The sequence below is a fragment of the Grammomys surdaster genome, unplaced genomic scaffold (assembly GCF_004785775.1).
Source record: "Grammomys surdaster isolate TR1022 unplaced genomic scaffold, NIH_TR_1.0 126158, whole genome shotgun sequence".
NCBI classification, from domain to species: domain Eukaryota; kingdom Metazoa; phylum Chordata; class Mammalia; order Rodentia; family Muridae; genus Grammomys; species Grammomys surdaster.
Window position 1 is genome coordinate 621351 of NW_021620966.1, and position 25968 is coordinate 647318.

The following is a 25968-nucleotide window of genomic DNA, read 5'->3' on the forward strand; positions in this document are numbered from 1 at the left end:
GGCATTTTCCAGGAGTTTTATGTTTATTGCTAGCCCAATCACAATAGCCAGATCTTTTCCCCCTTTTAACGTTCCTCCCTCTACTTCTCTCTTTGTTGCAGACCCCCCAACCTGAGCAGTCATCCCCTGCTAAACTATGGTTCACTACTCCAGGGCAACAAGTAAGCTGAAGTCAGACTCATATGTCCCTTACTGCTCCTGAGATCCAACACCCTTATTCTCATCTCCAATTCTATAGCTGAAATTCCTTTTTTTTTCTGATCCCATTCCCAACAGATCACAAAGAACTTATCCTCCAAACTTCCTTCTCTCAACTCATTCCAATATCTGGGCCTCCACCATCAGTAGGAATTCCATTTAAACACAGCAGCTAAGCAGGCCAGGAAAAGAGACAACATGCCACCATAACACTCACATAAAATTCAAAGAGAAAATAGAAGCCAAGAAACAAAACACCCATCCAACAAGGAAAATTGCAAGATCACTTAGACCTATAATTATTCCAAACCCAGATGTCTAGATGCAGGATAAAAGCACAACAGCCAAGGAAGTATGTCTCCCCTAGAGCCCAGTTATCCTAGCACAGCAAGGTTTGAATATCCCAACATACCTGAAGCACAAGGAAAAAAAAACCCTTAAGACAGCCTTCATGATTATGATAGAGGTCTTTAAGGAGAAAATGAATAAATCCCTTAAGGAAATATAAGAAGGAAAAAAAGTGGAAGGAAATAGATAAAACTGTTGAAGATCCAAAATTGAAAATAAAATCAATAAAGAAAACAAAAACTAAAGGAATTCTGGAAGTGAAATATTAAAGAATTCAAACAGAAACTATAGAGGCAAGCATTACCAACAGAAAACATGTAATAGAAGAGAGAATCTCAAGCACTGACAATGCAATAGAAGAAATGGACATTTCTGTCAAAAAAAAAAAGTTAAATCAACAAGACCTCTAAAACAAAACATCCAGGAAATCTGGGAGACTATGAAAAGACCAAATGCAAGAATAATATGTATAGAGGAAAGAGAAGAAGCCTAGCTCAAAGACCAAGAAAAAATTTTTCAACAAAATCATAGAAAATGTTCTTAACCTAGAAATGAAACACCTATAAAGATATAAGAAGCATACAGAACATCAAATAGATTAGACAATAAAAGGAAGTATCCTTGCCACATAATAATCAAAACACTCAACACAGAAAAAAAGAATATTAAAAGATTGAAGGGGAAAAGATTAAGTCTCTAAGAAACTATAGATGCCAACCAAGACTAGTATACCCAGCAAAACTTTCAAGCAGCATAGATGGAGAAAATAAAATAGCTCTGTGATACAAATTTAAAACACACACACATGCATACACACACAAACACACACAAATCCAGCCCTACAAAATATGATAGAACAAAAACTCAAGCCTGAGAAAGTTGACTACTGTGGGACTGCATGAGGGTATCCTGGGTCATGGTTGAGCAGGTGCCTAGAACCCCGAGACTCTGCGTGAGTACCGGCAGGAGTTCGGCGCCCCCCAGAATCCAGGGTCCTAAAAAGCAGTCATGTCTTCATAAAATTACATTGTTCAGTCACATAGGCCAGACTATAGGCCTCAGGCCTTAGGGATTTAGATACTAATGAAGGCCAGAGGGCAGAGCAAATTAAGCATGCCTTCCCCAGATCCTCCCCCAATCCTCCCCCTTTCTCCCTCCCTATATAACTCGGGACTGCCCTGAGTTCTGGGGGGTACGCCTAGATCCATCCACCATCCGCTATGACAATAAACCTTTCTGGAACCAAGGACTTTCTTGTGTCATTGGGGCCTGCTGCCGCCAAGGCCTCCAGGCCGCTGGAATCATAGGATTCCTCCCAAATATGGGACCCGCCACAGCATGGAAGCCCCTCCGGGCCCCCACTGCTGTGGCGGTCTCTAAATTTTCCCCACAGACTACATGTATGAAAATACAGGAAATTTGAAACATAAAAACACAGAGAAATCAAAAGAAAGAAAGATGTGCACATGTCTGTGCATGCACAAACATACATATATGCCATATATATAATAACAGGAATCAATAATCATTGCTCATTGATATGTCTCAGTATCAATGGTCTTAACTCCCCAATTTAAAGACACAAAGTAACAAGATGGATGCTAAAACAGAATCCTGCATTCAAGAAATACATCCTTCACCTTCATTCAAGAAATACATCTTAACATCAACAATCGACATTATCTCAGGGTAAAAGTCTGAAAAAAAAAAAAAAGATGTTCCAAAATAAAATGGACATAAGAAGCAAACTGGGGTAGTTATTTTAATATCCAGCAAAATAATCTTCTAACAAAACTAATCAATGAGAAATGAAGGAGCACTACATATTAATCAAAGGAAAAATCCACCAAGATGACATTTCAATTTTTAACATACATGTTGCAAACACAAGGGCACCCAAGTTTGTAAAAGCTACACTACTTTAGCTTAAACCACATATTGACCCTCATATACTGATAGTAGGAGATTTCAGTATTTAACTCTCACCACTGGGCAGGTCATCCAGAAAAAATCTAAACAGAAATACTCAAGCTAAACTATATTACAAATGGATCTAACACATTTACAGAACATTTCACCCAAACACAAAAGAATATAACTTCTTCCCTGCATCTCATGGAATCTTCTTCAAAATTGGTCACACACTCAAACACAAAGCAAGTCTCAGCAGATACAAGACAATTGAAATAACTCCCTGCATCCTATCAGCCATCCATATATTAAAGCTAGATATCATCAACAACAGAAACAACAGAAAGCTTACAAACTCATGGAAATTGAACAACCATCTACTGAAAAATAAAATGGTGTCAAGACAGAAATAAAGAAATTAAAGACTTCAATGAAAATGAAGACTCAAGACACCCAAATTTATGGGAGACAATGAAAGCAGTGTTAAGAGGAAAGTTCATAGCCGTAAGCACCTACATTAAGACAGACACAAAAACAAAATAAAACAAACTAAACTAAAGAGATCTTGTACTAGTAACTTAACAGCATACCCAAAAGCTCTAGAACAAAAAAAAAAGTTCACCCAAGAGTAGTAAAAACAGGAAATAAACTAAAAATCAATTGAATAGAACCAAAGGGAACAATTCAAAGAATCAATAAAACAAAGATTTTTTTCTTTGAGAAAAACATGATTAAAAAAAAACCTAACTACAAGACACAGAGGGAATATCCACAATAACAACATTAGAAATGAAAAGGGAACATAACAATATACAGCAAGAAAATCCAGAGAATCATAAGGACATACTTTAAAACCCTGTACCTCACAGGGTTTTAAATACAAGGAACATACACAAACATAATAAAGGCAATTTACTGCAAGCATATGGCCAACATCAATTTCAGTGGATAGAAACTCAAAGCAATTCCAAAAGAAAGGTTATCCACTTTACATAACTATTCAATAAATATTTGAAGTTTTAGCTAAAGCAATAAAATAACTGAAAGAGATCAAGGGGATACAAATTGATAAAATATTCAAAGTATCATTATTCACAGATGATATGATAATATACTTAAGGACCCTAAGAATTCCACCAAAAAACTCCTACAGGTCATAAACACTTTCAGCAAAGTAGGTGGATACAATATTAACACAAAATCGGTCTCCCCCTGTATACAAATTCACAGAACTGAAAAAGAAATCAGGAAAACAACACCCATCACAATAGCCACAAATATAAAATATCTTGGAGGTAATTCTAACCAAGCAAGTGAAAGATATGTAGGATAAAAACTTTTAAGTCTTTGACAAAGGAAACTGAAGAAGATATCAGAATATGTAAATGTTTCTCATGCTCATGGATCAGTATGAGTAACCTAGTAAAAACTACCATTTTACCGAAAACAATCTACAGATTAAACAGAATCCCCATAAAATTCGAAGACAATTCTTACAGACCTTTAAAGGACAATTCACAACTTCATGTGGAGTAAAACAAAAACAAAAAATCAAGTATAGCTAAAACTATCTTGAACAATAAAAGAATTATTCTTTTATTATAATTGTTGTTTTATTTTATTGTTATTCTAGTGTTAAAGAATTGTTATTTTATTCTAGTACATCATTCCTGATTTCTGGAAGTACTACAGTGCCCTATTCTACCACAAAAGTACTTGGCTCAGTCATGTTCATTGTGGCTTTATTTATAATAGCCAGAAACTGGAAACAACTTACATGTCCCTCAACAAATGATTGAAAAAATATGTGGTACTTTTACAAAATGGACTATTAAAACTGACATCATTAAATTTACAGTTGTTTAAAAATGTGACATGAAATTTACAGGATAGATGAAACTAGAAAAGCTCATCCTGAATGGGGCAACCCAGAACCAGAAAGATAAAAATGGCATATATTTACTCAGAAGTGGATATTAGCTGTTCAAGTATATTAAAACCAAACTATGGTCTTCAGCATCAGAGAAGTTATGTAGAGGAGGGTTGACAGGGAGCATGGATCTCCCTAGGAGGGAGTAATATAATAGATTTCTTATCCTCAGTCAAAGGTGGGTGGGTATCAGATGAGGAAAACAGGTTGCTGTGGAGATGGAGTGGAGAGAGAGATTGTAGGGATACAATGCTGGAATTGGGAGGTTTAAGGAGTGATGTGAAAACCTAGTGTAGTAGAAACTTTCTGGAATGTATGGAGGTGGTCCTAATAAGAACTCCTAGTAATAGAAGATATAGTCTCAACTGGCCATCTCTTGTCACCAGGCAATGTTTCCTGTGGCAGGACTTGGTTACATTCAATTGAATTTTTGTCCAAGAAGTCCCATGGAAATCCCTAAGCAACCCAGGCTATTGATAGGTCAATAAAGTCTCTACAAACTGACACTGCAGCCCCATTGCTGAAGTAACAGTCACACAATTCATTGAACATAGAGAAGTCCAGCTGGTGCCTACAGGGAGCACTCACCACTATGTTCTAGTTTCTTCAGTGTGGAAAGGTACTCTGCAGGCTACCAGAAGAGAAATGTTGACACCAAACCAGTCGCCAAACCTCTAATTTACAATCTGTCCTACCTGCAAATTATTCTAAGGCAATGGTGGCACAGAACCTGTGGGAGTAGCCAACCAACATCTGATTTGACTTAGGGCCCACTCTACATGATGGAATCTATACCTGACATTGCTTGGGTAACCAAGAACCAGAGAATAGATAGCCCAGAGACCTTGGGTAAAACAAACATTATTCTTAAAACATTAATAAAATAGCTTCTAATAATATTCTGCTCTACTCATATATCAGTGCCTTATCCAGTAATCATCAGAGTAGCTGCTTCCAGTAGTAGATTGGAACAGATGCTGAGACCCATAGACAGATATTATACAAAAAAGAAAATCTAAATGGGAGGTCTCCATCAAATACATCACCTTAGAACTCAGGGCATCCTGTGGAAGAGGAGGCATGTAAGACTGGAAGAGGAATAGGGAATAAAGAACACTAGGAGAACAAGGACCTATGAATCAACTAAGAATGATGCATATGTGCTCACAGAGACTAAAGCAGCCAGTACAGGGCATACATGGGTCTACACCAGGTCCTCTATGCATATGTTATAGCTACTATCTAAGTATATTTATGGGACTCATGACTCCTAGAACAAGTGGGTCTCAGACTCTTGATACCTGTTCTTGGGACTCTTCCTCCTGTTGAGTTGCCATATCTAACTTCAATATAATAGTTTTGCTTCATCTCATTATATTTTATTTTGTTATGTTTAGATGTTATCACTTAGAAGGCCATTCTTTTCTAATGAGATATGAGAGATAGTGGATCTAGAGGAAAGGGAAGTGGGGAAGAACTGAAGGAGTAGTGGGAGAGGAAACTATAATCAGATACATTGTCAAAGAATATATTTTAAAAGGAAAAATGAAAAACTATTAGTATTTTATATACAAGAAATGATAAGAAATAAACTTTTGAGGTTATTATAAAGAACAGCATCAACTATGAAAGATACAGAGATAAGTGGAAATAAATCTAACAAATGCTATACAAGAGTTATATAGTAAAAACTAAAAAAAAAAGTGTTTCTGAATTTGAAAAATATATGAGAAATGGAAAGTTATACTATGTCCATAGATCTATTTTAACAATATTGTTAAAATGTCAGTTCTTCACATGTATGCAAATTCCTTATAATCTTAATCTATAATCTCATGGCAGATTTATATGTAGACACTAATACATAAATTCTAAAATCCTTTAGGAATTCAAAGTGTTTAGAATAGTAAAGTGAATCTTATAAAGAACAAAGTTTAAGTCCAAATACTCTCTAGTTTCATTGCTTTATATAAAGCTATAACATTAAAATTTATCTAATCTTGATGCTAAACAACATAATGAAACTAAATAGAATTAATATATTTGTGGCAAACTGATTTACAATCAATATGTAAAGTCAATACAGTAGGTAATAAAGAATATTCTTTTCAACAAACAACACTGAAACAATTGAATATCAATATTTATTTTAAAAATCTTTGCTCTAAAGTTATTATATCAAAAGTATTTATAAACAAATATTGAATATGGATGCAAAAACCTAAAAGCACAAAGCAATGCCAGAGATGATACTACCCAATATGCTTTGTAAAATAGTTGTCAGATACAACACGAAAAGTCAGTCCAAAAACTGGTAAGTTGGGGCTCCTTTAAAGACACTGTTGGGAAAGGGGGAAGAGAGATCACAGACAGGAAGAGAACATTTACAAATAACATATGAGTTAAAATTTAGTCCAAGTTAAAGATCCCTATAGTCCCTACTATTCAAGAAGTGGGAAGTTGAGGCAGGAATATCTCTTCAGACAAGGAGTTCAGTGTTAGTCTAAACCAGTAGTTTTCAACCTTCCTAATGTTGCAATCTTTTCTACAGTTCCTCATGTTGTGGTGATTCCAACCATAAGACTACTTTCATTGATACCTCATAACTGTAATTTTGCTACTATTATGAATCATTTTTTCCCTTTGAAGGTAAAAAATTTATTTTTGAGGAACTTGTTACTGCACCTTTCAGAGAGAGCTATATAAGAAAGCAAAAATGTTCTCCCGCCATCCTAGGAATAAATAAGGGCATAAAATTTCTTCTTAAATCATGACACTTGGAAGTTTAGCACCAGCATCCAAACTGAACAACAAAGGAAAAAGAACATTTACTATATATTTCAGATTTCTTTGGTTGGGTCAATCCTCATGTGGTATTAATATTTCTTCTTTTAATTCATATTACCAAAACAGTAAAAACCAGGAAAAAATATAAAGCACTAGGTTGCTGAAACTGGGGAGGCTGCTCTCCTGAGCCTGTGCAGGTTCCCAGGACACAGCTTGGTGGACACTTGCTGGCTCGTTCGCTTTGCAGTTGTTAGTTTCATAGAGAATAACAGTAAACATTGTAATGTCCAAATCTTTGGTTAGTCTTCCATTTTATTGCTTAGATGTTTCTTTGGTGTTGGTAAGGTCATGGGTGTGCTTTTTTTGCCTTGTTTTTGAATGGTCATTACTTCCTAAGGTCACCCTGCTGCTGGTGGTGAAGGTGCCTTGGAGCCAGGGTCACTCGACACTGCTCTGTTCAGTGGCTGGAGCAGGGTTTACTATTATGAATCATAATATAAATATCTGTGTTTTCCACAGATCTTAGGAAACCCCTGTGAAAGGGTCATTTAACCTCCTAAGGGGGTCATAACCCACAGGTTGAGAACAACTGTTATAAATGATATAATGAAACCTTATATTGAAAAAAAGAAGGTAAATGTTTTTACTCAGAATGTATAACATGCTTTTAAACCTAACAGTAAAAAAATAAACAACCCAATTTAAAAATGGACAAATATCTTTTTTAAGTAATTTATTTTTTCAAATCATAATTCATTCACACAGGGGTTAAAAACACAGAAAAGCAGGACATGGGGAAGGGGATGACACTGGGGTGTGGGTGTTCAGGGGGAATACAGATATCTTCAGAACAGGGTATCGACTGGGTGAAGGTTCAGGAGACAGGTCACTATGACTCTGCCTATGATTCACTTGTCCTTATCTAAGTTGGTATTACCTGTCAAGGCTACCTATTTACAAGGTCTATGACTACTCAGGCTGGTAAATTTCCAGAAAAGCTGCCTGTTTACATTAGCTTAAAGCCATCTGTTTCAATGTTTTTCCACAGAGACCCAAGACTTGGTGTTAGTATACAAGTATGACAGGCCTATTGCTGATTTTAGGCCTATGGCTGATTTTAGGCCTTCAGTGTGTAAGCAGGGCTGCCCCTGACATCTCCTCCCTTCTTTAAGTATAGAAGGGCTGTGGCGATTCTAATCTTGCGAAGAAGGGGATAGAGGCCTGACCTCCAGGAATTGAAGGGGACCTTGTAATGGCTCCGGTCCCCCTGTCGTTGGACAAATGTCTAAATAGATATTTTATTCTAAAAAGTATGTGGTTGGCAGATGAGATCTATTATTTATTTCTCTTGTCAGTCCAAAAATGAAAATTAAATGATAATATTATACTATACACCTTCTAATAAAGCTAATATATATTTTTTAAAAGTAAGCATACAGTAGAGCCCCTTGTATGCCACACATGAAGGCCTGGTTCAATCTCTAACAAAGAAAAAGGTCTTAGCCTGTTAAAATGTTTCCTTCGCATGAAATTTATGTACCACAAAGAATTACCCAGAAATTTTTATCCTGTAAATATTTGATTATAGTTATCAAAACATGTCAAGCAATTCTGATGATTATGAATACATTTGATCAATAAAGGGTTGGAAGGCAAAAAAAAAGTAAGCATACTAAGTCTTGGTAATACTAATAGCAATTCTCATATGCTATTAGTGAGGATTTATAATGATATGTTTATATTGAAAAACAAATTGCTGGTTATTTAAAATACGTTAAACATGAAATTCATTCTGCTTATAGGCATTTTCTCAAGAAAAACAAATAAAAGTACATTCTCATACAAAGAATTATACAATAATGTTTACAGCAGCTTGGTTTGTAAATAGTCCCAAAGTGGAAACAAATGCTCTTCAATGTATTAATGCACAAATTAACTTACTATAATTAGATACTGGAGTACTTCTCATCAATAAAGTGGAAAATATAGTGGAAAGAACAAGATACAACAGAGTCAAGAACCTTGGGATTTTTGTTGTTGTTGTTGTTGTTAATAAATTATGCTTCAAGCATAGGAGAATAAGTTTCTCATCAACTAACAGAAGGTAATCAAGTGAGCTCTCTCCTAGAGTTACACAAGTCCCAGTATCCTTGAGTCCTGTCACAGCTTTTTCAGACTCATAGAAACCAGTTCTCCACAGAGCATCAATGACCAAGGTACTCACATCCCTGAGTAAGTCACCATTGAGTCTGTTCTTTACAAAAAAACGAAAGGATATCTGCTTCTTTCCTTTCTGATTTTCTATTTGCTCATACTCATGTTGAATTGAAATATAAAATCTGCTCAGTTGGTGAATATAGCCACTATGGTTGCAAAATGCTACAATGGCCCTATTTTCGTATAAACTGAGACAAAAAGTTCACCAACCACTTCTTCACCCTTACAGGCCAGTTTTGGAACCTCGCACTCTTCTTTCTAACGTTCAGAGGAACTGATATTTACCTAACAGTTAAAATCTGCCACTTCCGCCACCATGACTCACGGCATTCTCATAGGGTTCTTTTTTTATAAAGAAAGCTCCTGACGTCAATTTCCAGAAAACCTCCAAGACTATAAACCACAGTGATCTGGCACCAAATCCCAGGCCCCAGTGTGAGAGCCAGAGCCAAACATTAATTACTCCAAGTAAAGAGCTTGGGCTAGTGAACTATCTTGTAGGTTTCTAGTTTGATCTCTTTCTTTTCATCTGCAATTGCAGCACCAGTGAGATCAAGTTTAGAGATGGCACTGGTTAGATAGAAACATCAAAATACCCTACCAGTTCTCAATCTTTGACTTTATCTAATTCAGTTTCAGAGGCCAATTTGTAACACCACCAAGGAGCTTTGCTTTCACATTTATGAGATACTAACTAGTTCTTTTTGAACAAAACCAACAGCAAGGCAGAAAGGAATGCAAGAAATCTATGGTCAGAACATTTTGAAAGTAAATTACATTAATTCAGGTGCCATGTAAGCATCCAAAGGAGGGAAACAACCAACAGCCCTACACAGATAGGATGCCTATGAACCCTAACAATGACCAGAATTGCATGATAACCCTAAGCATGCAGTAATAACATACATAACTTATGGGTAACGATCAGGTATCTCATTGTACTTACAACCCACTCAACAAGAGGAAAATACAAGAAACCTAACCAGCAACCCAGGGCTACTGATCATAGAGGCAAATCAACAACTACCACTTTACTAAATAAAAATAATCCTAACTACATTCTAAATATTTATCCTTATGCCTACAGATCAGTGTAGTTCTTACCCCATATCAATGAAACTTTGGTTTTTCAATAGACAAAACCTGTTACAGAAAACCACATTCAATCAAAAGGAGAATTCTGGAATCCAACCCCAATGGATACATATTTGAAACAACTCCAATACTTAAGATTCAGGGATCGTTGTATAGAAGAGGGAAGAAATATTGTAAGAGCTAGAAGACCAGAGAGTTTGTTGTGTGTCCCACGAATGTCAGGAACTACATTAAGTCTCACACAACTGCTTAATCATGAGCTGAACAAGAATAACAGTAGACACTCTAATGTGGACTGGAGAAAAGATATTTTCTGTGCAGCTTTAAATAATTTGTAAACTAATGTTCACTGTGGGTCTATAAGAGAAAAGTATATTTACAAAATTATGTAACTTTATACTAAAAATTCTTATTCTTAACACTGTGTCATGATGTTGGGGTCTATTTATTCTGGGATTCTGGGCAGCCCAACACATATCAACTCAACAGGTGGACCTTTATGGGAGAGCATATCTCTTGTTGATATGCTCCACAGATACATTAAGACTTGTGACTGCATGCCAGCCTAATATAAGCTTCAGCACAGCATAGATCTTTAGTGGACTTGGTGCTTTGCAGGTTGGACCAAGTGAAGTCAGACTGCAAGTAATCACTGACCTGAAGTTGCTTCCATGTATGGAAAAACCGTACGTGAGCAACGTAACTTAATGAAGATGACTCATCAAGTTCAATGAGTACAGATCATGTTTTGATAAACAAAAGCTTTAGAATCAGGTTTAGTTTAAGGTCCAGCTCTGCCCCTTAAAAGTACAGGCTTGTACAACTTCCTTAAGCTGTCAAACTTTTAGTTTCCCCATCTTTAAACTGGACTAGTAATATTGCCCTCATATTGTTCTAAGGTGTAAATGTGGTAGTTTCCTGAATGGCTCAGTGTCAGAGGTTCAGTGAGTGCCATCTAAAAAACCAAGTCATTTCTGAGAGAGGCCCTGAGCTTCTGAGAAATGTACCATGGGCTGGAAAGACTTTAATCACCTTTTTCCTCATTTTGTTTTATTGAAACACGTCTTTAAATTTTTTGTTTGCCGTTTATAAGAAAAAGTTCATGAAAAGAAAAACAAAGAAGAGAAAAAGAAAAGAAAAGAAAGGTGAATAAAGATAAACACAAATGATGGTAGGGGGCATTTTCTCCCATCTGGGAGCTCAGCTAGATGTTACTAGTAGCTTACATGGGATAACAATCTTTATAATAAGGCTATTACTTAAACTAGGAGCCATTATCTGTAGCTCTTACACAGTCCATCCAGTAGACATAATATCCTTTTTATTTTCCTAAAATTATAAAGAACTTTACAGTAAATGGTACTATTCTACTTGGTAAGAATGGACAGTCAGTAGAGAAGATTTGCATCTATACCCTAACATAGAGATGAATGGATTATGTTATAAGTTCTCACCTATTAGCTTTGAAATTATGTAATTTTCTCTTTCTCTTATAGTTTTGGTTGTGAGTCTACCCTTTAATGGCTGAGCCATCTCTCCAGTCCTATTTTTTGTCTTTCTCAAAACCTTTCTTCCCAAACTGAGTATCCAACCTTCCTCTTGTTCAGGAAGAAGCAATCCTGGAGGCCAGATCTAGATAGGTGTCTTGTTTCTATAGATTATTTTGACTCAGCATATACACCTGAAGTGGTAGTCAATCCTGAAACCATCCTGAGGGCAAGTTCCTAGTTCAAAGAACAACATCCTAAGGGCAGATGCCTAGTCTTCAAAGCAACCTTACACACAGTGGATGCTTCTTGTTAGTGTATAAAGTACTATATGCTGATTATGAAAACAAGCCAAACCACTGTAACTACATCAAAATACTAGTCATTGAATGGAAACTGAAAGAAGGGGGATGCCTATAATTTCAGAAAAAGCTCTTATTCCTTAAAGTCCTTCCTGATCACATGAAACACCCAGGTTAGAGGGGATCTGTACCCTAATTCAAAGCCACATTCAATCAAAATTGTTGTATCTAAGTCTCAGGCTCTGCCTTTTGATACACCCAACGCTTGTCTGTTGAGTAAACTTGCCATATACTTTCAGTTGCCTAGTAGGAGAAAGGGCTTGGTGCTTCCTGTAATCATGTGACTAGTCTCTCTTGCTTAATTTCATTTCTACCACGCCTGGGGCAGGAAGTGGTGGGGTAATACTTCTTTGAGTACATATATAGTGTCTTGTAACATATAGTGTTAATATTTCTGGTCTCTATAATAAATTCGTAGCAGTCTCTTTTCTCAGGGAGTCTGGAAAACTCCTGAATTTTTGTATTTTGTGTACATTCTCCCTACTTTATAGAAAAGAGCAGAGTCTACTGTGTTCTATGTGTCCTTATATCTACCCTCCATGGTCATCTCTTTGGTATTGACAATCACATCCATTAACTTTGTGTTTCCAGCACCTGAGCACAATGCCTGGCCTTGGGACATTGCAGGGTAGGAGAGAATGGGGAAGCAAAACCCTAGTTTGAGGCTTCTAGGCAGTCAGAGGCCATAGAAGGTATCAAAACAACAGATGTCTTCCTTTATATCTTTGCCTCTTGGTAACAAAAAAAAAAAAAACTAAAATCCTTTGAGTGCTAGTGAGGTAGCTGTGTTGGCCTGAGCTGTGAATCACTTCCTGTGAGCATAAAGATAAGCAAACATCATATCTAAAAGCAAAAATAACCTTTACTGGCCCACACAGGAAACCACATTTCAGTTCAGCATCTGGTCTTAATCAACCAGTTTCAAAGCAGTGAAGATTTGGATCGAGATTGAGAAAGCAAACCGTTGCTCACACAGCAGATACAATTCTTCTTTGGCTCAATCTTCTAATGTATATGATTGTGCAGAAGAGGTCCTCAAGGACAAAACTATTACTGGAAAAATTCTCCCTTCTCTTTCATTTCTGTTCCTTATCCACAGTATACTGTCAGACATCGAGGGGTGCCTCGCTCATGAGTTTTAACTTAGTTCACTTAGGTCACTATATCTAAACATAAGGTTTAGTAGCCTCTAAGGAGGCTCCAATAAGCTGCAACTATCTCCCAAACATCTCCCTTGAATCTTGAGTGAGTAAATGTGGACATGGGTACTTTAGTTCCTCCCCTTTAAATCATAATCAAATGAGCTTCTCACAGTTCTTGGACCAAGAAAGACCTGATACAGACGATTTGTACAGACCAAAGCTTGACTGTCATTTTTTTCTGAATACTTACAGACTAGAATGGTTTGCAAATTGGAAACTACTACTGTATCAAGTTATATGGGTTTCCTCTCGGCTGCACATTTTATATGAGATTTGTCAATGTTCATGCTTTGTATATCATAGATCATTTAATGCAAAGAAAGAAGCCCTTCAGATCACAGTGTTTATCTTCCTCTATGAAAGCCCCAAAACTAAGTATCCCTAGAGGGTACATAGGAATAAAATCATGAAGTACATTGCAGAATACCTATGTTACAGATTTTTTTTTTACCTACCTTATACCGAAACATGACAGTCGCAGCACTAACTTTCCTTTTAAAATGTTTTCAAACAAAGACAACACGTCTTCCCGCTACTGTTCAAAATCACTCTGGCTATGATTTTCCTCCCCACTTTAAAATGAAACTTCAACTTTTCTAAAGATTAAACAACATAGAAGATCTTCCCAATTACATCTCACCTAAAAAACTTCAAGCATTAGAAGCCACCATATACAGTGGGCAATTCAAGTGCCATAATAATGTAAGCTCATGGAGGCTCAGACCCAAAGAGTTATCAGAAAATAAAATACCAATTAAATCAAAGTGTTTCTAGCCCAATTGCCTGAGGGAAGTGCTGATCTAAATATTTGTAAACACCAGACATTTTAAAGTTACTAAAGTGATGTATAGAGACCCTCAAAATGCTGTGTGCTGCATTAGCTGGTTCAGAGCTGTTAAAGTCGTAAGTCTTACCTTTAGAAGGCAGTGTCCCTTAGTACTTCAGGTAGAATTCGCTGACTATCTTTAAGGTGGCCAGCACAGCTTGGTAACCCAGAAGTCTATGTCTATTTGTGTAAAAGGAGAAGTGAAGAGAGAAAAAATACGATCATGCTGTGGTGACAGGAAACCCAAGCGAGAACAGTGAGGAAGTGAGACTGAATGTTCTCTCTTAGGTTCAGATCTTCAACTGTTCCTCAGTGGGGTTTTAGAGACTTCTACGCCCAGCCTATTCTAAGTTGGTTTCTGGGAGCTAAAGAAGGTCTGACATACCAATCTGAGTCCTGGTGAACGCTACAGTAATTTGGGTGATAGTTCCTGACCATAGAACAGTGCTTCTCAATTGAAGCAGCAACTACAAATTACCTGTGGATCTCCTCTGGATCTGTTCCTGTGTATGTGTCCCGACCACCTGACCACAAATTATACTACTAAACCATATTGACAAAGACAGCATGGTACTGGAACCAAAACATACTTGCAGACTAATCGAGCATAGTAAAGGACACAGAAATAAACTTGTATAGGCTTAGATACCTACTTTGGGACAAAGGTGTATCAACTCATGAACTAGAAAAACTAAAACATATTGAATAAAAGCTGACAAAATTAAATAGCTACTAACAAAGAATTAGGTTAAATCTGTATTGTTTTACCCTTCACAAATATAAATTAAAGTGGACCAAAGACCTTAATTTAAAACCTAAAATGCTAAAACTACTATTGAAAACACTTCAAAATATTGGCATAACCAAAACCTTTTAGAATAGAATCCCAATAGAACAGGAAATACACTCATGAGTTAAAAAAATAAGATTAAAGAAAATTAATCTACACAGCCTCTCAGAAAGTGAAGAGATAGACTACAGAAGAGAATACCATTGGCAGCTGTATGTCAAACAGAGGTTTGATATTTAAAAATATAAAGAGTTGCACAAATTAAGTACCAAAAAGGGGAAAAAAACTTTCAAAACTGCTTATTGATAAATAGGTCAATAGACTTAACAAGACAGAAGAAAGAAGAAAAAAGAAAGAAGAAAAAAGAAAAACAGATGGATAACAAATATTTTTTTAAATGTTGAGCATCCTCAGCCAGCAAAAAAACACAAATTAAAACTACGATGAATCCTGGTTCTTTGACTTTTACAATTTTTCAATCCCCTTTTCCATAATTTTTTATTGTTTTATTTATTTACATTCCAAATGTTTCCACACTTCCTGGTGTCCCTTCCAAGAGCTCGTCACCTCATACTCCATCCCCTTTACCTCTGAAAAGGTGCTCCCCCACCTCCCCACCCATCCACTCTCCCCTCACCTCCCCACCCTCATCTCATCCCCTACATCCTTCTTCCATGGAGCATCAAGTCTCTACAAGATTAGGAACATCCTTTCCTACTGAGACCAGACAAGGCAGTACTCTGCTATATATGTGCTGGGGGCCATGGAGCAGCCCATGTATGCACTTTGGTCAGTAGATTGGTCTCTGGGAGCTTCTAGGGGTCCTGGTTAGTTTATACCATTGGTCTTCCTATAAGGTTACCATCTCCTTCAGCTCCTTCAATCTTTTCACTAACTCTTCCATGGGGGGTCCCTAACCTCAGTCCAATGGTTGGCTGTAAGTATCTGCATCTGTCTCAGTCAGCTACTAGTATAGCCTCTCAGAGGACAGCCATGCTAGACTCCTGTCTGCAACCACAACATGGCATTGGTAATAGTATCATAGTTTGGTGCTCACCCATGAGATGGATCCCAAGTTGGGCCAGTTACTGGATGGCCTTTCCTTAAATCTTTGCTCCATTTTTGTCCCTGCATTTCCTTCAGACAGAAACAGTCAGTCCTGAGTCAAACATTTTGAAGGTAGTTTAGTGACTCCATCCCTCCACTGGGAACCCTATCTATCTACTAGAGGTGGTTTCTTCGCTGTTGGGCATTTTGGTTAAGGTCATCCCCATTGAGACCTGGGAGCCTCTCACGTCCCAAGTCTTGGGGATTTTCTAAAGGTTCACCTTGCCTCCCACCCCCAGTAGCTGCATATTTCCACTAATTCTCCTGGCATCTTAATTAATTTATTTATTCACTTTACATCCCAATATTAGCCCTCCCTCTTCTCCCAGTTACCCCTCCCAACTACACCCCCATTGCCTCCTCTCCTCACCTGAGAATGGGGAGTCATCCCCCCTGGTTTTCTTTCTCTTTCTGTCTATGTCTGTCTCTGTTTCTGTCTGTCTCTCTGTCTGCCTCTCTCTCTCTCTCTCTCTCTCTCTTTCACACACACACACACACACACACACACACACACACACACACAGAGAGAGAGAGAGAGAGAGAGAGAGAGAGAGAGAGAGAGAGAGAGAGAGAGAGAGAGACATACACACATCACACATCAGTGACTGCAGGACTAGGCACATCCTCTTTCACTGAGGCCAGACAAGGCAGCCCAGTTAGAGGAACTATATCATAGGCAGGCAATATATTTAGGGACAGCCCCTGCTCCAGGTGTTGGGGAACCTGCATGAAGATCAAGGTGCACATCAGCTACACATGTGCCAGGGGCATAGATCCAGTCCATGCTCACTCTTTGGTTGGTGGTTAAATCTCTGACAGCCTCCAAGTGTCCAGGTTAGTTGACTCTGTTGATCGTCCTGTGGAGTCCCTAACCTCTTTGGGTCCCTCAATTCTTCTCCCAACTCTTCCACAAGACTTACTGTGCTCCATCAAATATTTGGGTGTGTGTCTCTGCATCTGTTTCAGTCTAGATAGAGCCTCTCAGAGAACAGTTATGCTAGGATCCTGTCTGCAATCATAGCAGAGTATCACTAATAGTGTCAGGGATTGGCACTTGCCCATGGGATAGCCCAGTCATTGATTGGTTATTTCCTCCATCTCTGCTCTATCTTTATCCCTAAACATCTTGTACACAGGACACATTTTAGGTCGAAGGTTTTGTGAGTAGGTTGCTGTCCTTATCCCTCCATTGGAAGTTTTAACTGACTATAAGATCCATGTCCCCCACTTTGTTGATGTTTTCTGATCATTAGGTGTGATGATTTGTATATGCTTGTCTCAGGGAGTGGTACTATTAGGATGTGTGGCCTTGTTGGAGTAGGTCTGTCACTATGGGTGTGGGCTTAAGACTCTCATCCTAGCTTCCTGGAAGTCAGTATTTTCCTTGCAGCCTCCAGATGAAGATGTAGAACTCTCAACTCTCCTGTACCATTCCTGCCTGGGCTCTACCATTGTCCTACCTTGATGATAAAGGACTGAACCTCTTAACCTGTAATCCAGCCCCAATTAAATGTTGTCCTTGTAAGAGTTGCCTTGGTCATGGTGTCTGTTTACAGCAGTATAAAACACTAACTAAGACATTAGGTATGGGAGATTTATCCATTGAAGATGGGCCACCCCCCTTTGTGGTTAGATATTTTTCCATTTTTACCAGTTGTAGCTTTCTGTAATGATCTGTTTGCTTTGCAGAGAAGTTTCTTTGATGAGGATTGAGACCTCCACTTACCTGTGGACATAAGGATAAGTATTTAGAGTACAATAGGAGTCATATTGGTTTAGTAAAGTGGAAGTAGTAGATTCTCCTCTAACATGCATGACTTCACCAGCCCCTGGCAATAGGCTAGCTTTCTAGGACCAAGCATGGTTTTCCTCTAATTGAACAGGCTTTAAGTCCAATTAGATAGCTGCTAATTACCACCATGGTACAAGCATCACTATTGAACCTTTAGGGATATCATATCATGATGGCCATTGTTTTGTTTCATATGCAGTGCAGCTATATAGGACTATTGGTTGTGTTCCTCCCTTGGCAGACTGCATAGCATCTTCTGACATTATGAAAGCTAGTCTTCAAAGGGAAGGCTTTCAAGTCAAACCTAGCTCAAATCCAAGAAGTCCTGTGTCTGAAGGGCATCATGTTTCAACAATAGGATCTTAACTTGAACTTCTGGGAGGTCATTGTGCTGGTTAGTTCCATGTCAACTTGCCATAAGCTAGAGTGATTTGAGAAAAGGAAATCTTAACTGAAATAAAATGTCTGTACAAAATTGGTCTGCAGTCAAACCTGTGCTGCATTTTCTTGACTGGTGATTGATACAGGCCCAGATCACTGTGAGTGGTGCCACTCCTGGGAAGGTGTACCTGGGTGCTATAAGAAAGCAAGCTATAAGAACAAACCAGTAAGCAGTATTCAACCATGGGCTCTGTATCAGTTCCCGCCACCAAGTTCTTGCTCTGCTTGAGTTCCTGTCCTGATTTCCCTCAGCAGTACAGTGTTACCTGAGAGTTTTAAATAATTGATTTTTTTTCTATGCTGTTTTGGGCATCTCTTGGTCTCTCCTGACTAGCAACTCAAAAGAAGTTTCATCATACCTGTTATGGGGAGTTTTGTTATCTAGGCTATGGATCTTGTGGGGAATATTATCACTCCAAGTGATAAAATTTCATTTAAACTATATACATTCATTTATATGTATTATGTGTAATTTGGGATAAATAAAAACTAGTATAACTCCTATGGCTTTTTCAATCATGCTTGGTGTTATTTATCCCTCCTTTCTTTCTATGTTGATCTCCCCACTCTTCACCTACACTTCCCCCATTTTTCTCATTTCATCCTTCATATCACTTGTATTCTGCTATTCCCCTTCTTGTGCTCTTGGAAGTGGCGGGGAAGCTGCACCCATAATACCCCAACAATATGGCTGCCTAAACAAGGTATGAAAATGACAACACCAACATACATGCTAGAAGGAGGAAATCTCATACATGGAAGAAGGAAATTTCATGGGATCCCACCCCTAGACAAAGAATTACTACAGACAACTAATGACTGCTTAGGTAGAATTAGTCTCTCCTAGAACTGAGTACCCTAAATGCTTATCTAATGCCAAGTGGTCAACTATGAAATCATATATATACAAATAACACAAAATGGAATATTAAGGATGGATACAGGAGGACAAAGGTAAGAAGTTGGAGTAGAGGAATAAGGTAGAAGATAGAGCAATAATTCTCAACCTTCCTAATGCTGAAACCCTTTAGTACAGTTCTTTTTGTTGGAGTGATCCCAACCATAAAATTATTTTCACTGCTACTCCATAACTGTTATTTTCTACTACTATGAATTTTAATGTAAATATCTATGTTTTCTGTTGGTCTTAGGCAAACTTGTAAACCTCAATCTCCATTGGGATCTCAGCCCATAGGTTGGGAACCTCTAAGATAAAGGGTCAACCTAAACTAAGTATTATGAAATTTCCATAATGAAACTTTGTATGTTAACTTCAAATGTTTTTAAATGATGGTGTGGCAAATTATAACTGAATTTAATAGGATTTATTTTAATTCTGTTTGTCCATAAATGTCTACCATCCATTTGGAGAAAGAGAACAAAACCATAAGAGGAACAACACAATGTCAGGAAATTCTATATTGTTGAATGATCCAGAATAATACTAAAACAGGAAACACCCTTAAAATAGAAAAGGGGTCTTGGAGACATTACAAAGTCCCCTTCAATTACTGGAGGTCAGGCCTCTATCCCTGTCTTTGCAAGATTAGAATCACCACAGCCCTTCTATACTTAGAGAAGGGAGGAGATGTCAGGGGCAGCCCTGCTTATACTGAAGGCCTATAATCAGCCATAGGCCTAAAATCAGCAATAGGCCTGTCATACTTGTATACTAACACCAAGTCTTGGGTCTCTGTGGATAAACATTAAAACAGATGGCTATAAGCTATTGTAAACAGGCAGCTTTTGTGGAAATTTACCAGCCTGAGTAGTCATAGACCTTGTAAATAGGTAGCCTTGGCAGATAATACCAACTTAGATAAGGATAAGTGAATCATAGGCAGAGTCATAGTGACCTGTCCCCTGAAGCTTCACCCAGCTGATCCCTGTTCTGAAAGATATCTGTACTCCCCCTGAACACCCATGCTCCAATGTCATCCCCTTCCCCCATGTCCTGCCTTTTTGTGTTTATAACCCCTGTGTGAATAAGTAAAAATATGATTTGATTTAATAAAACAGAGGGGTCTTATAGATATTCAAGCTCATGATTTGACCTTGTTGATACATAATATATTAACCAAGTCTTGGTTTAAAAATATATGTGCCAAACTATGTGCCAAAGTATATTTGGGGACATATATAATACCTGTGATACATTATAGATATTCACTTTAGATCCTACAAATGATATAAGTTCTCAACAACATATATCAAATTTATGGTACTCATATTTTAATTCACTTCTCAGAATAAATGGTATTTGAAAATTCCATGACTATCCAGATTGTATGAACCAAATTTTAGAATTTTAAACACTTATATTCTATAACATATAAATCATCATGATCAAATTTTATGAAGAAAAAGATGATTTATTGAATCTTAGACCTAGGAATATGTTACAGTAGAAACAGCATAGTGCTGGAAAACAGAAAATATCCACAAACATAGTTTAGAAAGTCACTGTCTTATTAGAGTTACTGTTGTGATGATGAAACACCATGACTAAAAGAAACTTGTGGAAGAAAGAATTCAATTTTTCACAGTTCCATTGAACAGTTTGTCATCAAAATCATCGAGGGTAGGAATTCACACAGGGCAGGAGGCTGAAGGCAAAAGCTGATGCAGAGGCCACTGCTGCTTCCTCGTTTACTCTATATGACTTGATCAGTTTTCTTTCTTATAGAACCCAGGACCACAGGTCCACAGATGGCACCATCTACAATTGGTTGGGACATCACTAATTAAGAAAATGTCCTTCAGGCTTGCATATAGACAAATCTTATGGAGTCATTTTCTTAGTTGAGGTTCCCTCTACTCTGATGAAGTTAGCTGCATCAAGTTCACATAAAACTATCCAGCATGTCACTTAGCATCTTTGGGTCTTGGTAAATTTTTATGTACCATAGGAATAACTTCTGTTTCTGAGTCAAATGAGGAGTATGGAAAAGTTTTATAAAGTTTTAAGCATGATAAAATGTTACTTATTACTCTCCATATAGTTCTTAGATAATACCTACCCAATCTTCCTGACTTATTTCACATTCAGAGCCTAAGGTATAAAACAGTAAGAGACTGGTCCTTGATCTCTGCTATTTGGAAAGCCAGCAGTTATCATAATCTTGAACTTTTATTCCTTAGAAAGACAGGCAGAGCCCAGAATGTACAAGAAGAGGTCCCTTTGTCCTATAGACTCTTTTTATTTCAACAGGATAATGTGACTCTCTCTTATTAAGCTTTCCATCTTCTTTGAACGCATATACATGAGAATAGTTAAGAGCTACCAAACCTGATGGCAGTATAACTCAGATTTCCACGCTGGGTCGCCTAACCTCAAAAAAAGAAGATTGATAGGACTGTCAATCAGTCAACTAATCGCTGTGATGGTAGCCAATAGCTATGAAATATCCTTCCTGACCCCTTTCCTGACCCCTGTCCTGACCCAGCTGCAACCTTGACTATACATTGAAACCTTAATTCATCTATCAGTAACAGACTAAACAGCTCTGGAAATATAGTCACAAACATACAGAGCATCAGGCAGCATCCTGTCTCTCATCATGAGAAAGAATGTGTCTATAAGTGGCATAGGCTTCATTTGTTGTCACTTTATGACAGATTTTCCCAATTTCTACTCTCACTTTGAGGATGAACTTAATATAGACTTCTAGAAGCTTAAAATACTACAATCTTAATTGTGCATGCCTTGGCCATTATGAATAACAGTACAATAAACACTTGTGCACAAGTGTTTCTTAGATTTAAAGACTTTATCCTCTTTAGATATAAACCCAGAAATGAGACAATTAGCTCAAATATATGGTACTTTCTGTTCTTTAAGGAACTTCCACATTATATATTTTACATAGTGGCTGTACTCATTTGTATTCTTCACCAACAGTTGATGAGTTCCCCTTTGTCTGCATCCTCTTTTAAAAATGACTTTTTCTAAATTTAATCATCCTGGCTACAGTAAAATGATACTAAACAGTGGTACTAACTTCTATTTCCTTGATTTGTGTTGAACATTGTTTTATATATTTTTCCATTTGTATGTTTTCCATTTCCAAATAGCTTTCAGATTGTACATTTTTCAGATATTTTAAGTTTTTCCTTTGTTTTGCTTAATTTTTAACTTGTTTTGTTTTGTTTTGAGACAAGCTTTGGCTATGTGGTCCTAAATAGCGTAAAGCAGTCAGTCATAAAAGTATTGAAATCCTGTTATTTAAAGTAACATGGATGGAACTAGAGGTCCATATACTAAATAAAATAAAGCAGGCACAGAAAGGTAAGTACTGCATATTATTCATCACATGGAAAACCTAAAATTGCTAATATAGAGGACTGTGGGGTAGTGATAATTACAGTCTATGAAGAATGGAAGGATATAATAGTTCCATTTCTGTTGCTGTGATAAAGCACCATGACCATAAGAAACTTATGGAAGAAAGTTTATCTTCACTTATGGTTCCAAAGGGATAATGTCTATAATGTCTGGAAAGCACAGCAGCAAGTGGCAGGCATGGCAGCAGAAGTAGAAAGCTGAGAGCTTACATTTTCAAACATGAGCACAAGGCAGAGAGCAGAGAGCAGAGAGAGCAAATTAGTAGTTGGAAATTTTTAGTATCAAATCCTGCCCCTCATGACATACTTCTTCCAACAAGGCTGCAGTGCCTAAACCTCCCTAAACACCGCCACCAACAAGAACCAAGTGTTCAAATACCCAAGATTGTAGGGGACAGTTCTTATTCAAAGCACCACAGAGAGAATATAAGATTGTATAGAGAGTTAAGCAAGGAAACTTTTTGCTTTCCTTTAAGCAAGGAAAAGGTTATAGAATTCTGTACAAAGATGGGATGACATTAATTTGCAGCAATATATTTAATGTATGAAGAGCCAGCGTAGAGGAGTTTATTGGCTTCCAATAAAGTGGCATGATAAATATTTAAAGAGATGGGTGATGGGCATACTAATTTTCTAATTTGATCATATTCATTTTATACCAGTCAAATTATGACATTGTATCCATAAATGCATATAATTACTATGTATTAATTGAAAGCAATTGCTTTTAAATTACAGCAGGAGTGGCTGTGATTTACTTGATATATGGAAGCTTGTAATCTGAACAGTAACTCTCTTTAAATAGTTGTTTTTCTCTTCTTTTTTTTATTTCAAGATATTTTATTTTCAAAATGGGTCACAACACAAGCATTGGTCCATTCTGCCAATGTACAAGCTACAAATGCTTGCTCAGCAGCTGAGGGACACACGTTAGTATCATGTCTGAAAAGTGAATAAAAATCCATATAAAGCAAATATTCAAAGTTTCCATAGGAACACAGTAAGTGTGACCCCTATCTCCTAGCCTTTCATACTGCATTGGTGCCAACCTTACTCTCACAAAGACATTCCAAACTAGCAGTAATTAAGTTAAATGGTCCCCCCCCAAATGCCTTAATTCAAGCTAAACTTGCAGGTAAGAGCTTCAAGAATGGCATCTACACGTTGATCCTAGCAGAAGCACAGGCGGCAGGGTGACTGTCCATCCCGCTCTCCTGGGCACAAGACATGGGCAGAGTGCCAACATCCTGCTCCTCCACTTCCGGCGGGAAGCCATGGCTCTGGATCTGCTTAATGAGTTGCCACATTGGCCGTGACATCACATAGTAGATGTTTGGCCTCTGGAATCCGTTGAAAGTATAAGCAGCAGCAACGATGTATGCACCCACGCTCTCAAACAGCATCCAATCGCCCACATGCATTTCAGGCAGATTACAGCCCTCAACAATCTGATCAAGGCCATCACATGTTGGTCCCCAGATGCTGGATGAGTAATATTTCTCATCTGGCTTGGGTCTCTTCTGCAGCAGGGCCTTCACATGTGCATGATCGTAAAGAATGCAGTTAAATGATCCATATACTCCGTCATTCACATAATACATGAAGGTTTGTTCATTTGACTCATCTTCATCGTCGAAGTTGGTCTGCTCCTTCCACATGTTTTTTTTGTTTTTTTTTCCAATGATGTTGACAGCAAGTGTGAAAGCTGAGGCGACATAGTATCTGCCTGGCTCAGCTATGATTTTCACTCCAGAGTCTGCTGGGAAGTACTTGTCCAGAACTGGGTTGATTACACTGGTGATCTCTTCAAATTTAAGCTTTGTATCTTCAGATCCAGGAAAGCCACCACCAATATCAAGCAGATATATGCTGAAGCCAACTTCTGTTCCCATGTCAAATACACAGCGGGCATCTGACACTGCCTGCACGAAGGTCTTAGGGTCAGTACTGCCCACATGGAAGCTGACACCAATGACATCAACATTTAGCTCTTTTGCCCATTCCAAGAGAAGCCTGCTGGTTTTGAGTCTGGCACCAAACTTAACACTGAGGCGACAAACTACTTTGGAATCATCAGTGGCAATCCGTAAAACCAACTTTGCCTTTGGATGTGCTCTGGTGACTTTAATCAATTCAATTTCACTGTCAAAAGTCATCATCTGGACTCCATTACTGGCAGCATACTTGATTTGCGACACTTGTTTACATGGATTTGCATAGATAATCCTCTCTGGAGGCACCCCAAGCCCCTGCACCAACTGTATTTCAGTCTTGCTTGCACAGTCAAATCCTGTCCCGATAGCAGCCAGGGTGCTCACTATGGCTCTGCTGTCATTACACTTGACTTTGTAAAAGGGAGTAACACGGGAAAGAGCTTTTAGCCACCTCAGATGCTTCTTTAGAATGTCTCCGAGGTCCGCAACATAGAAAGCATCCTTATCGTCAGAGGAAGAGACTTCATTGATTTTTTGGTCCAGAATGTCCTTAGCAGTAAAGCCTTCATCGAGGATGTAGCAGTCCAACTCTTCCTTAGTAAAGCTGCTCAGGGTTCTCAGTGTGCCTACAGAAAACCTAGAGATTGAATCAATTATTGTCAGCTCCTCACAAGGCCAACTTATCCAAGAACTCTGAATGCCTTCTCCTTGGAGTGGTGGAAGCACTCAGCACAGTGGCGCGGCTGCCAGGACCCATGGAGACGCAGCCGCCGAATCCCGAGGAGCGCCCGGCTGCCACCCCGTCAACTGCCTAGTCGAGCCCCCCGCAGACGCTGACCCGAGGTGGAGCCCAGCTGCTGGCTGAGGGCGGCTGCAGGGACTGACCTTTTCTCTTCTTTCTATCCAGATCAAACCATTTGTCTTCAACCTTACTGGGTTTAAATTAAGCCAAATCTGTCCCCTGGGCATAAACATACATACATACATACATACATACATACATACATACATACACGTAATATATATATATATATATATGTATATATATGTATATGTATATATATATATATAATCACGACTATCTGTAATGGAATCCAATGTCCTCTTCTAGCATGTCTGAAGACAGCTACAGTGTACTCATATTAATAAATAAGTAAATAAATGAATCTCAGAAAAAAAAGGCCTTTCAAGAAAAAA

General features: G+C 38.0%; 1 protein-coding gene and 1 pseudogene across 1 annotated transcript in view; both read right to left on the minus strand.

Moving 5' to 3' along the window:
• Positions 1–16736, minus strand: part of Cd53 (CD53 molecule) — a 33009-nt gene extending 16273 nt beyond the window's left edge. Inside the window, exons 1-3 of the mRNA XM_028757255.1 lie at positions 16631–16736; positions 16211–16312; positions 14452–14543 (exon numbers count right to left, since the gene is read on the minus strand). The gene's annotated coding sequence lies outside the window, so the exon portion shown is untranslated. The remainder of the gene's footprint in view (positions 1–14451; positions 14544–16210; positions 16313–16630) is intronic.
• Positions 16737–23989: 7253 nt separating this feature from the next.
• The window catches only part of LOC114612319, a 3587-nt pseudogene continuing 1608 nt past the window's right edge, over positions 23990–25968 (minus strand).